Here is a 12,653-nt window from a genome sequence, read left to right as displayed (position 1 = left end):
TCTCCTTACTTTTAAAACATATTCTATATATATGTAGATATGCTATTGAAACATGACTGCAAACATTCTGCATGCAGAATTTTTTATGGTTTATAAAAGAGGGGGAGCCATAATTTTATAGAATTGAGTGGCTGTAAAGAGCTTCATTCCTTTATTGCCCCCTTTTTGGCAGTGGACCAAAGGGCAGGCATCCCGTGTGTGGTGGTGACCGGCTGGACCATCTCTGTGCGGTCTCCACGGCACGCTCATTAATATCATGCATTGATGGCTTCAGACTGCCCTTTGTATCTGGCTCCCTACATGTCATCCACAAGTGAGTGCTCCTTGCCTGCCAGCCAGCACACTGTCCGTTTCGACAGCTTTCCATCCTTGTCTTCATGACACATTTTCAGTGTCTTCATTTGGATTGCTTGTGTTCTTTGCTCTTGTTGTATAAAAATGAAAATTAAAAATTAAAGTGGTTAATAATAATTATGAAGAGCATAATTCTCCTGAACACATCCATTGAGAAAGAGCTGAAATCATTGGGTGTAAATCTTGGGTCTTGATTGGGGAACCACGGGAGCCCTCGGCTGGGAAGGGAAAGAACATTGAGGAGCCTGTGTGAGATGCCCTAAGTCCGAAAGGTTAGGCGTACTTGTGCTGGGCTGTGCTTAGTCGCTCAGTCATGTCTGACTCTCTGTGACCCCATGGACTGTAGCCCACCAGGCTCCTCTGTCTGTGGGATTCTCCAGGCAAGAATACTGGAGTGGGTTGCCATGCCCTCCTCCAGGGGGTCTTCCCGACCCAGGGATCGAACCCAGGTCTCCCACATTGCAGGCGGATTCTTTACCATCTGAGCCAGCAGGGAAGTATAGGGATTTCATAGTCGTTCCTTTCTTGTTTTGTTGTCTTAGGCGTTCTGAGAAGGAACACGCCTCTATGCTTGTGAGGAGGAGGTGGTGACAGAGAAGTCTGTGACTTCCTTGCGTTTTGCTTTCAAACCCGTTCCAGGCAGGTGTCGCAGATGGGACGAAAAGGATTGCCCTGAACCCCCAAACAGAGCTCCTGTAAAGTCCCCGCTGGGCTGCAGCACTGCCCACAGGAACCTTCCCGATGACTGCTCCCTCTCATCATGGCAGGACATTTCTCAGTCATCCTGATTTCCCTCCCAAGGCTTCAGGCGTGTAGTTTCCTGGGACCTTCTCTTTCTGGATCACCTGACTTTGGGTCCTCTGATCCCCAGAGCAGTCTGGGGCCGGGGCTCTGCCGGCTCTGGTGAGCCAGCTGCCCCCAGAGCCATGTTCCCCAGTGTGTGGAATCCATCCCTGTTTTACTTGTCTTCACCCTCAAAGATCCTGCCGTTGGCCCCTGGGGCATTTCAGTTTTATTTTTCTGCTTCTCTGTCAAACTGACACCTTCTTAACCGTCAGGTTCCAGCTCTCATGACACCTCTTCCTAGAGGTATTGCTAAAGCCCTCCCAGCGGGCTCCGTCAGGACTGTCCTCCGGGGAGCACTTCGCTGCAGGTGCATTCATGCCCTTTGTTACTTGTTTACCATCTGTCTCCTGCAAGTGGAGGACAGCGCCTTACATAAGGGGCTCCGGAAGTTCTGCTGAATGAGTCATTGGCGGCCCTGTTCTCCTGGTCCTCTGATTCCTCCTCTTCTTGGGCCTCTGGACCACACCTTGCTTGGGGCCCCACCCTTTATCCCTGAGTAGCAGGTACAGCCTTTCCCATCTCCCAGCTCCATCCCCTGCAGTCCGAATACTGTCACCACTGTGTCCTCTGCTCAGGTGTCTTAAGTTCCCAGATCGAAGTAAGTTTTCCCTGACTCTCTAGACCCTTTCTTCACCGGTTTCTGTCTTCCTTTGGTGTTGCTTCTCTGCAGCTGCACACCAGTGGGGACCAGTGGTTACCGCCTGCTCTTGGAGTCCACGAGGCCTGCTGCACTGCTTATGCTGTCTTTACCTGCACTTCTTTTGTTTTCTCCCTTCTGTACAACCCAACCAAGCTCTCTCCTGAGAGCTCTGCTTAAAGCCTATCTCCTTAATGGAATCTAGCCCTGATCTTATTACACACACACACAGTCTCTCCTCTCTCTGGCCCTTGGCACTTATAGTCTCTGTACACAGCTTATAATAAACTTTATAACACAGTCTGTTATCTAATGAAATAAGGAGTAGTGCAGATGATTTTCAGGAGCTTGGAGGTTGGAATCAGAGAGACCTAGGTATGCCTCTTTGTTTTGCCATCTGCCAGATGTGGGTCCTTCAGCAAGTTGGTTACTGTTAACGGGTATTTTGTCCTCATTTGTGATGTGAGAAGAGTGATGCCTTCCTTCACGTGGTTGTTTAAAGATTAAATGATATAATGACGGTACAACTCCCAGGATATACTGGGTGCTCCGCCAATAGTGTACCCATGGTCATTTCTCCTGTGCTGATGCTGTGAACTAAACCGTATCCTCTGTAAGTTCATATCCCCAGTGTGACTGCATTTGGATGCAGAGCTTTTAGGAGGTAAGTAAGGTTACACAATGTCATCAGGCTGCAGTCCTCATCTGATGGGATCCAGGGCTTTAGGAGAAGAGGAAGCTCTCTGTCCGCACTCGCACACCAGCGGAAGGCCATATGAGGTGCAGGACACGTTGGTGGCCGTCTGTCAGACAGGACGAGAGTCCTTACCAGGAGCCGAGCCAGCCAGCACCCTGGTCTTCGGCTTGGAGCCTCCAGAACCATGAAAAATAAATTCCTGTTGTTAAGCCTTCCAGTCAGCGGTATTTTGTGAAAGCAGCCCAAGCCGGCTAATAGAGTTGACTTTCTAATTAGATAACGGTTTTGTCGAGCTGATGTTAATTGAGCACTTGTTATGTGTCAAGCGCTTTCTCATTTTACCTTGTTGCGTCCAATCCCTCAGCTCTCACAGTCCCCTCAGGGGACCGGTTGCATACCATGCTGCGATCCCCAGAGCTTCCAGCAGCCACTCCTTCAGCCACTTCCTATTTCCGCCTTCGTGTCGTGGCGCCTCCTGGTGTTGTGCTGTCTGAACCGCTGACCCCGGCAACCCTGACCGGAGGCCATGGGTTTTCTGAGTCCGAATGAAGAGTTCTGCTGAGTGCCAGGGCCCATGCCTTGTGTTTTTCTCTCCGGTGGCACTTAGCAAGTGCTACGTGCACAGGAAGCCATTAAAAAATAATTTTTGGTCGGCTAATTTCCCCAGACAGTTAGATCGCCTACATCTGGGCAAGGAGTGGAGTTTTCCACCCACCTGCAGTCCCCAGTGTGCATCTCCTGGGCTGTCTGCAATCAGTGAGGGCATTTGGTGTTGAGGTGCAGAGCCGGAGAAAGTAAAGAAGGGTCACGTCTTCAGTGGGTGGAGGATATTAAACCTTTTTAAGTCTCCACCTTCAGTTCTCTCATTCTCTTAATGAGTCGAAGTGAGTCTTTGTGAGAATGGCCCTTCTGGAAGTGACTTTATACGTTGGTAACGTAAGTAGTTCCTGTCTTCTCCTTTGCTTTCTTCTACTTCTCTGTGAGAGCTCAGTGTAAGAGACAGACAGAACGTTAACTTTTTTTTTTCCTGCCTCAGTCTCTGCAATTCAGATAGAAATTTGATTCACTTTCCTCAGGATCCAGGTGGCTTTGTTAGTAATTAATTAACCCCTTTTCTCTCAGAAGTTGATATGTTTGGACTTCTGAAAAAAAAATATTAGCCATGTGGAATCTAACTTAGTTCAAGGTGATGGGGTTTGAGCTTTTAGAATTCCAGGGCCATATACATAGTCAACGGTATATGTACCTTATCAGCATGATTATAATTTATATTCCTCTTTCTTGTAATATGGATTACTATAAGACATGTGGTGGTGGTTTAGTCACTAATTGGTGTCCAACTCTTGCAACCCCATGGACTGTCACCCACCAGGCTCTACCGTCCATGGAATTCTCAGGCAAGAATACTAGTGTGTGTTGACATTGCATTCTCCAGGGGATCTTCCTGATCCAGGGATAGAACATGTGTTTCCTGCATTGCAGGCAGGTTCTTTACTGCTGAGCCACCAGGGAAGCCTGTAATATGTAGAAAACATCTTATAATAAGGCTATGGAAATGGAAATCAAAAACAGGCAAACCCTGTAGTGAGAGGGAAGAAGCTCCCAATCCTTAAACTGATATATTTGTTTTGATTGAGTGTCCTGACAGCCAAGGCAAAAATTGGAACTCCACAGGTTACATAATTCTGCTTCTCTGGTCAAATGCCAATTCAGGAGAGAGTCATAATCCTTAGGTGCCAGTTTCTAGGAAGAATATACTGGGGCCTCTTTCTCCAAGGAATATGAAACCACGCAGCTTACAACACGTCTGTATAGCCCTAGCTATAGTTATATCCAGCCCTAGCTATAGTTAAAGAAGTGATCAAGATTTTTGCACATGCTGTTATGGCTTTATCCTTATCTGTCTCTGGATAACTCCTATTCATCCTTTAGACCTTGACAAGGGTTACCTCCTCCAAAAAGCCTCCCATGATGCTCTCTGCCCAGGCCAAGCTGACTTCCTCTCCTCAGTGGAACCATAATACTGTGGGCATATCTTGATCTCTGTCCCTCCATGTTACTCTATGTTGTCTCATGACTAAGTGTTCCTAGGACTCATTCCTAAAATTGTGGTAGGTGTGTGGCCAGGTGGTAGGTGGTAGGTGTGTGGTAGGTGTGTGCTCCTAAAGGAAAGTTCATTGATCTAGATTAGAAACACTTTTCTAAGCGGATGAGACCAATTTCTGGCAGTGAAGGCATTTGGCTGATTTTTAGTGTCTACCTGTAGTAGATAGTAATAGTTTGTTTGTGATACAGGAAGTTGTCCATCTCACTGTATCTGTTGGAAGTGCTGGTTGTCAGGTGTAGGCTTAGGAGACCTGGGTTCTTGTCCTGATGCTTCTGCAAAGTAGAGGTGCAGCTTGTACATTTCACAGCCTTGGCTTCTACATCTGCAAGGTGAGCCTGTTGCATCAGGCCAGGGGGCCCAGAGATGCAGAGTCCCATCTCCAGCCCCTCGTTACATGCCCAGAGTGGGCAGCCCTCATTGGCCACAGTGTTCTTAACCTGCTGCAAAATGCAGATGCGAGCTCAGATTCTGTCTCTGAGAGTTGCTTCTGGAAGCCACCACCAATCCATTGGGGTTGGAATCAGAGAAGAAACCTATGTAACGTCTATAGTTATAATACATACATACATACATACATACATACAAATCCAGTTGCTAAGTCCTGTCTGACTCTTTGTGACCCTATGGATTGTAGCCTGCCAGGCTCCTCTGTCCATGGAATTCTCCAAGCAAAATACTGGACTGGATAGCCATTCCCTTCTCCAGGGATTGAACCCGGGTCTCCTGTATTGCAGGCAGATTCTTTATTATCTGAGCCACCAGGGAAGCCCATATATAATAATTTAATATATGTTTATTTATTTGGCTGCTCTGGTTCTTAGTTGTGGCATATGAGATCTAGTTCTCTGACCAAGGATTGAACCCAGACTCCCTGCTTTAGGAGCGCAAGTCTTAGCCACTGGACCACCAGGAAGTCCCCATCCATGGTTATATTTGAAGTTCTTTTTTGCCCTAATGATTCTAAAAATTTCTTGATTATCCTTGGTCATCACTGTCATGGGCTGGAGTATGTTCCCAAGATTTGTGTCCACCTGCAACTTCAGAATGCAGTCTTATTTGGAAATAAGTCTTTTGCAGCTGTTAGTAGTTAAGATGTCATCCTGGGTTTGAGTAAGCCCTAAATCCAATGACTCGTGTCCCTGTAAAAAGAGGGAACACAGACACATGGGGAAGAGAGCTCTGTGATGTTGGAGGCAGAAATGGGAGTGGTGCGGCCACAAGCCAAGGACGCCAAGGGTTGCTGGGAGCCACCAGGCCTGGGAGAAGCAGGGAGGGTGTTATTCCCTGGAGCCTTGTTGAGGGATGGTTCTGTCAGATCCTTGATTTCAGACTTCTGGCCTGGAACTTAACATTTCTTCTGTTTTACTTAACGGAGTTTGTGGTCATGACAGATCTCAGAAACGAGCACACTCATCTCATCCTTTTATTTAAAAAACATCCTTTTTTTTTCTCTCTCTGATGCTGGTGTGTTTGCCGTGTTCATCCATCTAGAGCAGTCTGACCTGTTAGAAGATGCCATATTGCCAGGTAGTGTATGGTGGAAAGAACCAGACATTTCTCTGACTCTGCATGGAAATTTAGACATTGATAAAAATCCCCTTTCCCGAATCCAGATTGGAAAAGAAGAAGTAAAACTCTCCCTGTTTGCAGATGATACGATCCTCTACATAGAAAACCCTAAAGACTCCACCAGAAAATTATTAGAGCTAGTCAATGAATATAGTAAAGTTGCAGGATATAAAATTAACACACAGAAATCCCTTGCATTCCTATACACTAACAATGAGAAAACAGAAAGAGAAATTAAGGAAACAATTCCATTCACCATTGCAATGAAAGGAATAAAATACTTAGGAATAAATCCACCTAAAGAAACTAAAGACCTATACATAGAAAACTATAAAACACTGGTGAAAGAAATCAAAGAGGACACTAATAGATGGAGAAGTATACCATGTTCATGGATCGGAAGAATCAATATAGTGAAAACGAGTATACTATCCAAAGCAATCTATAGATTTAGTGCAATCCCTATCAAGCTACCAATGGTATTTTTCAGAGAACTAGAACAAATAATTTCACAATTTGTATGGAAATACAAAAAACCTCAAATAGCCAAAGCAATCTTGAGAAAGAAGAATGGAGCTGGAGGAATCTACCTGCCTGACTTCAGGCTATACTACAAAGCTACAGTCATCAGGACAGTATAGTACTGGCACAAAGACAGAAATATAGATCAGTGGAACAAAATAGAAAGCCCAGAGATAAATCCACACACCTATGGAGAAGGCAATGGCACCCCACTCCAGTCCTCTTGCCTGGAAAATCCCATGGGCAGAGGAGCCTGGTAGGCTGCGGTCCATGGGGTCGCTAAGAGTCGGACACGACTGAGTGACTTCACTTTCACTTTTCACTTTCATGCATTGGAGAAGGAAATGGCAACCCACTCCAGTGTTCTTGCCTTGAGAATCCCAGGGATGGCAGAGCCTGGTGGGCTGCCGTCTATGGGGTCACACAGAGTCGGACACGACTGAAGCGACTTAGCAGCAGTAGCAACATGGCCACCTTATCTTTGACAAAGGAGGCAAGAATATACAATGGAGAAAAGACAATCTCTTTAACAAGTGGTGCTGGGAAAACTGGTCAACCACTTGTAAAAAAATGAAATTAGAACACTTTCTAACACCATACACAAAAATAAACTCAAAATGGGTTAAAGATCTAAACATAAGACCAGAAACTATAAACCTCTTAGAGGAAAACATAGGCAAAACACTCTCGGACATAAATCACAGCAGGATCCTCTATGACCCACCTACCAGAGTAATGGAATTAAAAGCAAAAATAAACAAATGGGACCTAATTAAACTTAAAAGCTTTTACACAACGAAGGAAACTATAAGCAAGGTGAAAAGACAGCCTTCAGAATGGGAGAAAATAATAGCAAATGAAGCAACTGACAAAGAATTAATCTCAAAGATATACAAGCAGCTCCTGCAGCTCAATTCCAGAAAAATAAATGACCCAATCAAAAAATGGTCCAAAGAACTAAACAGACAGTTCTCCAAAGAAGACATACTGATGGCTAACAAACACATGAAAAGATGCTCAACATCACTCATTATCAGAGGAATGCAAATCAAAACCGCAATGAGGTACCATCTCACGCCAGTCAGAATGGCTGCGATCCAAAAGTCTGCAAACAGTACATGCTGAAGAGGGTGTGGAGAAAAGGGAACCCTCTTACACTGTTGGTGGGAATGCAAACTAGTACAGCCACTATGGAGAACAGTGTGGAGGTTCCTTAAAAAACTGGAAATAGAACTCATATGGCCCAGCAATCCCACTGCTGGGCATACACACCAAGGAAACCAGAATTGAAAGAGACACGTGTACCCAGTGTTCATCGCAGCACTGTTTACATTAGCCAGGACATGGAAGCAACCTAGATGTCCATCGGCAGATGAATGGATGAAAAGCTGGGGTACATATACACAGTGGAATATTACTCAGCCATTAAAAAGAATGCATTTGAATCAGTTCTGATGAAGTGGGTAAAACTGGAGCCTATTATACAGCATGAAGTAAGTCAGAAAGAAGAACATCAATATATAGTGCATATATATGGAATTTAGAAAAATGGAAACGATGACCCTATATACAAGACAGCAAAAGAGACACAGATGTATAGAAGTCTTTTGGACTCTGTGGGAGAAGGCGAGGGTGGGATGATTTGAGAGAATAGCATTGAAACATGTATATTATCATATGTGAAACAGATCACCAGTCCAGGTTCGATGCATGAGACAGTGTGCTCAGGGCTGGTGCACTGGGATGACCCAGAGGGGTGGGATGGGGAGGGAGGTAGGAGAGGGGTTCAAGATGGGGAACACATGTACACCCATGGCTGATTCATGTCAATGTATGGCAGAAACCACCATAATATTGTAAAGTAATTAGCCTCCAATTAAAATAAATTAAGTTGAAAAAAAGCCCCCTTTCCCCGTTAGTAGGTGGAAGCCTGTGAATCACGTTATGTTTTGGGGACATACGTTTAGTTCAGGCTCTCTGAGGTCTTTTGCAAATTATCGAAAGCCTGGCCTGCGCCGTGTGGTTCACAGATGGTGCGGGCTCCAGCCAGAAAAGAAAAAGACGGGGAGGAAAGCAACCCTGTGCCAAACAGAGCAGCTTGGGTGTTCTGCACAGCTGGGTGCTGAGGGAGCTGTGCGGGATGGCCGCCCTCCCGCCCTTCCCACTTGCGATCCGGGAGGACTCCAGCCTTCCGCTCGGCAGGGGCGCCTTTCACAGTCCTTTTGCCCATCTTGTGCATTGTGACCTACAGGCTCTTGTCCACGTTTAGCTTGCCTCAAACACTCCCCTTTCTTTGTCCATTGTTTTCCCATCATTTAATGATCTCAGCACCCAACCACGTAGGTGATTATTGTCCCGTTTTACAGAGGAGGGGACTGAGGCTCCGAGGAACAGTGAGGTTCCCTGTCCCAGGGCACGCAGCTGGTGCGCAGCAGAATCTGAGCGGGGAGGCGGGAGGTGTCTGACTCTGACACCCACGTCCGCCCAGCCTACCTCACAGGGCATCCATGGGACGGGTAGGTGTGTAGCCTGAGCAAACTCAAGCTTCACATGCTTTCATCTGCTGATCGGGAGAGGGAGCTGGTGGAGCAGGGGAGAGCGTGAGGGAGCAGGGAAGGCCATGGTGCAGAGGACATTCAGGGAGCCCAGTGGGAGCAGACTTCGAGGCCAGGAGTGGGGGCTGTTTCTGTCCACGCTGGGAGGACAGGAAACACGTGTGAACACAGCAGCATCAGAGTGAGGCTTGGCTCAGGGAGGGCTGGTGATGGGGGCAACTACCCAGGCCGGAGGAAGCAGAGTGCCAGGTCAGGGGCTGGGGCTTTGGCAGAGGCAGGGAGTGGCTGGACCGGGTCGGCGGCCACAGGAAAGGGATCGGTGATGCCCGAGTGCTTTTCCCGGAGGTGGAGGCCAGGGCTGAGATGACAACTGGGAACTGGGGGGCTGGCGGGCCAGGAAGAGTGGTGTGAAGAGTCAGACTTCACATCTGCGTGGAGGAGAGTGTGGTGACGTCGTGCACTTTGATAGGCATTGAGGAGGAGGAGGTACATTCTGGGGTTCGGCGGGGGGACTGTAGAGAAGGTGATGGGTCCTGGTCCAGCCGTGTTGGACTCCAGGACCCGTAGGTTCCCCTGGAGAGACGGCCACGGTGGTCAGCCCACATGTGGGCAGTGTCAGGCCATGTGGAGCTCTGGAGACAGTTGAGAGGGTTAATCAAGGGGCCAGGGGCCAGCTTGATCCTTCTCGAAGAACAGGTGGCGAAGCCCTCCGGGACGGCGTGTGCCAGGGCCGCTTATGCCAGGCAGTGCCCGCTCCCGGGCAGGGGTGCCGGGACCTGTAGGACATGCTGGGCTGTTTCCATCATGCCAGCAGATGTTGTGGGGATAGCTTTAAAGAATTAAGAGCAGAGCTGCAAGCTGTGTGGTTTTGTAGGCGGTGGCTTTGGTCTGGGGTGTAATCCTCTGAGTCGCTTCAGGAGCTCTGGGAGTAAGTCATCCACAGTGGAGGCTTATTACTGTTACTGATGACTTGTATTGCAGATGACTGTTCAGTTACTTTGCTGGTATCTTCCTGATGATTCTCTGAGAATAGGGCTTTTCTCCTGCAGTTTCTGAGCTTGATCTCAGAGTTCCATACAGAGCTTTAGGCATCGTGGAGCTGGTTTTGCCTCTGGTTCCCCGTGGCCGAGCAGCTTCACAAGTGACTCTGGAAGGGCTTCCCGGGACAGCTCCTGGTTCATGGGGCCCGGGAGGTTGTGACTGACCACGGCTTTGGAAGGGGGTTGGGGCGTCGGGCACGGCCTGAGAAGCAGGCGATGTCCTGCTCACGGGTGGGGCGGGGGCTGGAGGCCATGGCTGGGCTGCTGTCCACGTGGAGTTCTTCCTGAGGTGTTCTCCTCAGGATGGCTGGCCGCACTGTGACGAGGAGGCGAGGCTTGCTGGAGTCCTTTGGTGTCCCTGGCAGATGCGGACCCTCACAGGAATGAGAGAGGGTGGTCAGCGATGTGGGAAAATGCATTGTTATCTTGGCTGCAGAGGGCAGGTCAGTCACGTGGGAAAGGCTCTCTGGCCATCGGGGCTGGGGAGACCTCTGCCGGAGCTCAGTCGTTTGTTACGTTCTGGAGCCGCAGCTCTGAACAGAGGTGACGTTGTCTGCTCAGGGCCCTCTTGGTGATGTCTGGAGTCTGGCGTCACAGCTCTGAACGGAGGTGACGTTGTCCGCTCAGGGCCCTCTTGGTGATGTCTGGAGTCTGGCGTCGCAGCTCTGAACGGAGGTGGCGTTGTCCCCTCAGGGCCCTCTTGGTGATGTCTGGAGTCTGGAGCCACAGCTCTGAACGGAGGTGGCGTTGTCCCCTCAGGGCCCTCTTGGTGACGCCCTCTTGGTTATGTCTGGAGTCTGGAGCCACAGCTCTGAACGGAGGTGGCATTGTCTGCTCAGGGCCCTCTTGGTGATGCCCTCTTGGTGATGTCTGGAGTCTGGCGCCGCAGCTCTGAACGGAGGTGGCGTTGTCCGCTCAGGGCCCTCTTGGTGATGTCTGGAGTCTGGAGCCACAGCTCCTCACGGAGCGGTCCAACTGGTTCCTAGTGCGTGGAGACTGGGGATGTTGCCGTCCACGGGATTCTCCAGGCCAGAATACTGGAGTGTGTAGCCTTTCCCTTCTCTGGGGGATCTTCCTGACTCAGAGATCAAACCCAGGTCTCCCGCATCGCAGGTGGATTCTTTAACAGCTGAACCACAAGGGAAGCCGGTAACACAGAACAGCCCCGCAACTCAGAACCACCTGCCCACAATGCCGGCAGGGCCGAGGTTGCGAAGCTGTGGGCGAGGGCTCCAGGGCAGTCTTCCCGTCCCCACTGCTGCCCGCTGGGGAGGCCTCAGGGCTCCCCCCACAGCCAGGGTGGTCCCGGAGTAAAGGGTGGGTTGCAAGAGGCCTTCGTGGCTGCTGCCAGGAGATGGAGGCCTGGCCGCGTGCTCTGCCCACCTGAGTCTGGGTCCCTTAAACGTCAAGTGAAGAGCACCAGCCAGGACATCTCTAAGACCTTGTCCAGCTCTCAAGTCCCAAGACTCTAGAACTGAGTCTCTAGCCCTATAACCTGGCACGATTCAAATAACACGGTCACAGAACTGTGCTGTTCATTCGTTTATTCGTGTCCGACTCTTCGCGACCCCATGGACTGCAGCACTCCCCATCCTTTACCATCTCCCGGAGTTTGCTCAAACTCCACCTCACGGCCATTGAGTCAGTGATGCCATCCAACCATCTCATCCTCCGTCACCCGCTTCGACACCATTTTCTTAGCCTTTCTTACCGGTTTTTACCTGCTTTTTGTGTTTCTGAAAAGGTAAAAATTGTGTAATGTTAAGCACCTGTTTTAAATGTCTCCCCTTTTAAGTAAAGAAGAGCTGCACTGATAAACACGAGACTGTTTTTATTCCAAGGAGAAGTGCATTTAACATCTTTGAAACATTTGTGCTCGGTGATGAAAATTCCATGTCTGATGACTAGGGCAGACAGACGTCTGCATTTCACGTGTCTCTCCCGGGGTTCACTCCGGCTGCGGGGAGCTCCCCACACATGTCTGGCTCTGCGAGGAGCCCTGTGAATGTACAAGATTCTGTGGTGCCGGGGTGTCTGGGTGCTCCCCAGTGGACGCAGCAGGCGTGAAGTCACCCTGAATAGCCATCTTCACACCCCCGGCCCGTGCCCACCCTGCAGTATCCCGGGAGCCCTTGGTTTTCTGTGTCAGCCGGCGGATGATGCACATGGGGCAGTGAAAGCTGTTCCTCCATCTGAATTAGAGGAATGGTCTTCCTCCCCCTCCTGGGAATCTTCCCTGTGAAAGTAGAGCCGCCATGGCTAGTGCCACAGCCCGGGTGGCTTGAACAGCAGAAAGGCATCTGCTCACAGTTCTGAGGCCAGACGT

At 49.2% G+C, this 12,653-nt stretch overlaps 1 protein-coding gene across 15 annotated transcripts in view; it reads left to right on the top strand.

Moving 5' to 3' along the window:
* FOXN3 (forkhead box N3) overlaps positions 1-12,653 on the top strand; it is a 426,281-nt gene that overhangs the window by 219,373 nt on the left and 194,255 nt on the right. The gene's annotated exons all lie outside the window — the stretch shown is intronic.

This window comes from Bison bison, unplaced genomic scaffold (assembly GCF_000754665.1).
Source record: "Bison bison bison isolate TAMUID 2011002044 unplaced genomic scaffold, Bison_UMD1.0 scf7180017864213, whole genome shotgun sequence".
NCBI classification, from domain to species: domain Eukaryota; kingdom Metazoa; phylum Chordata; class Mammalia; order Artiodactyla; family Bovidae; genus Bison; species Bison bison.
This window is presented reverse-complemented; position numbering and strand designations above follow the sequence as displayed.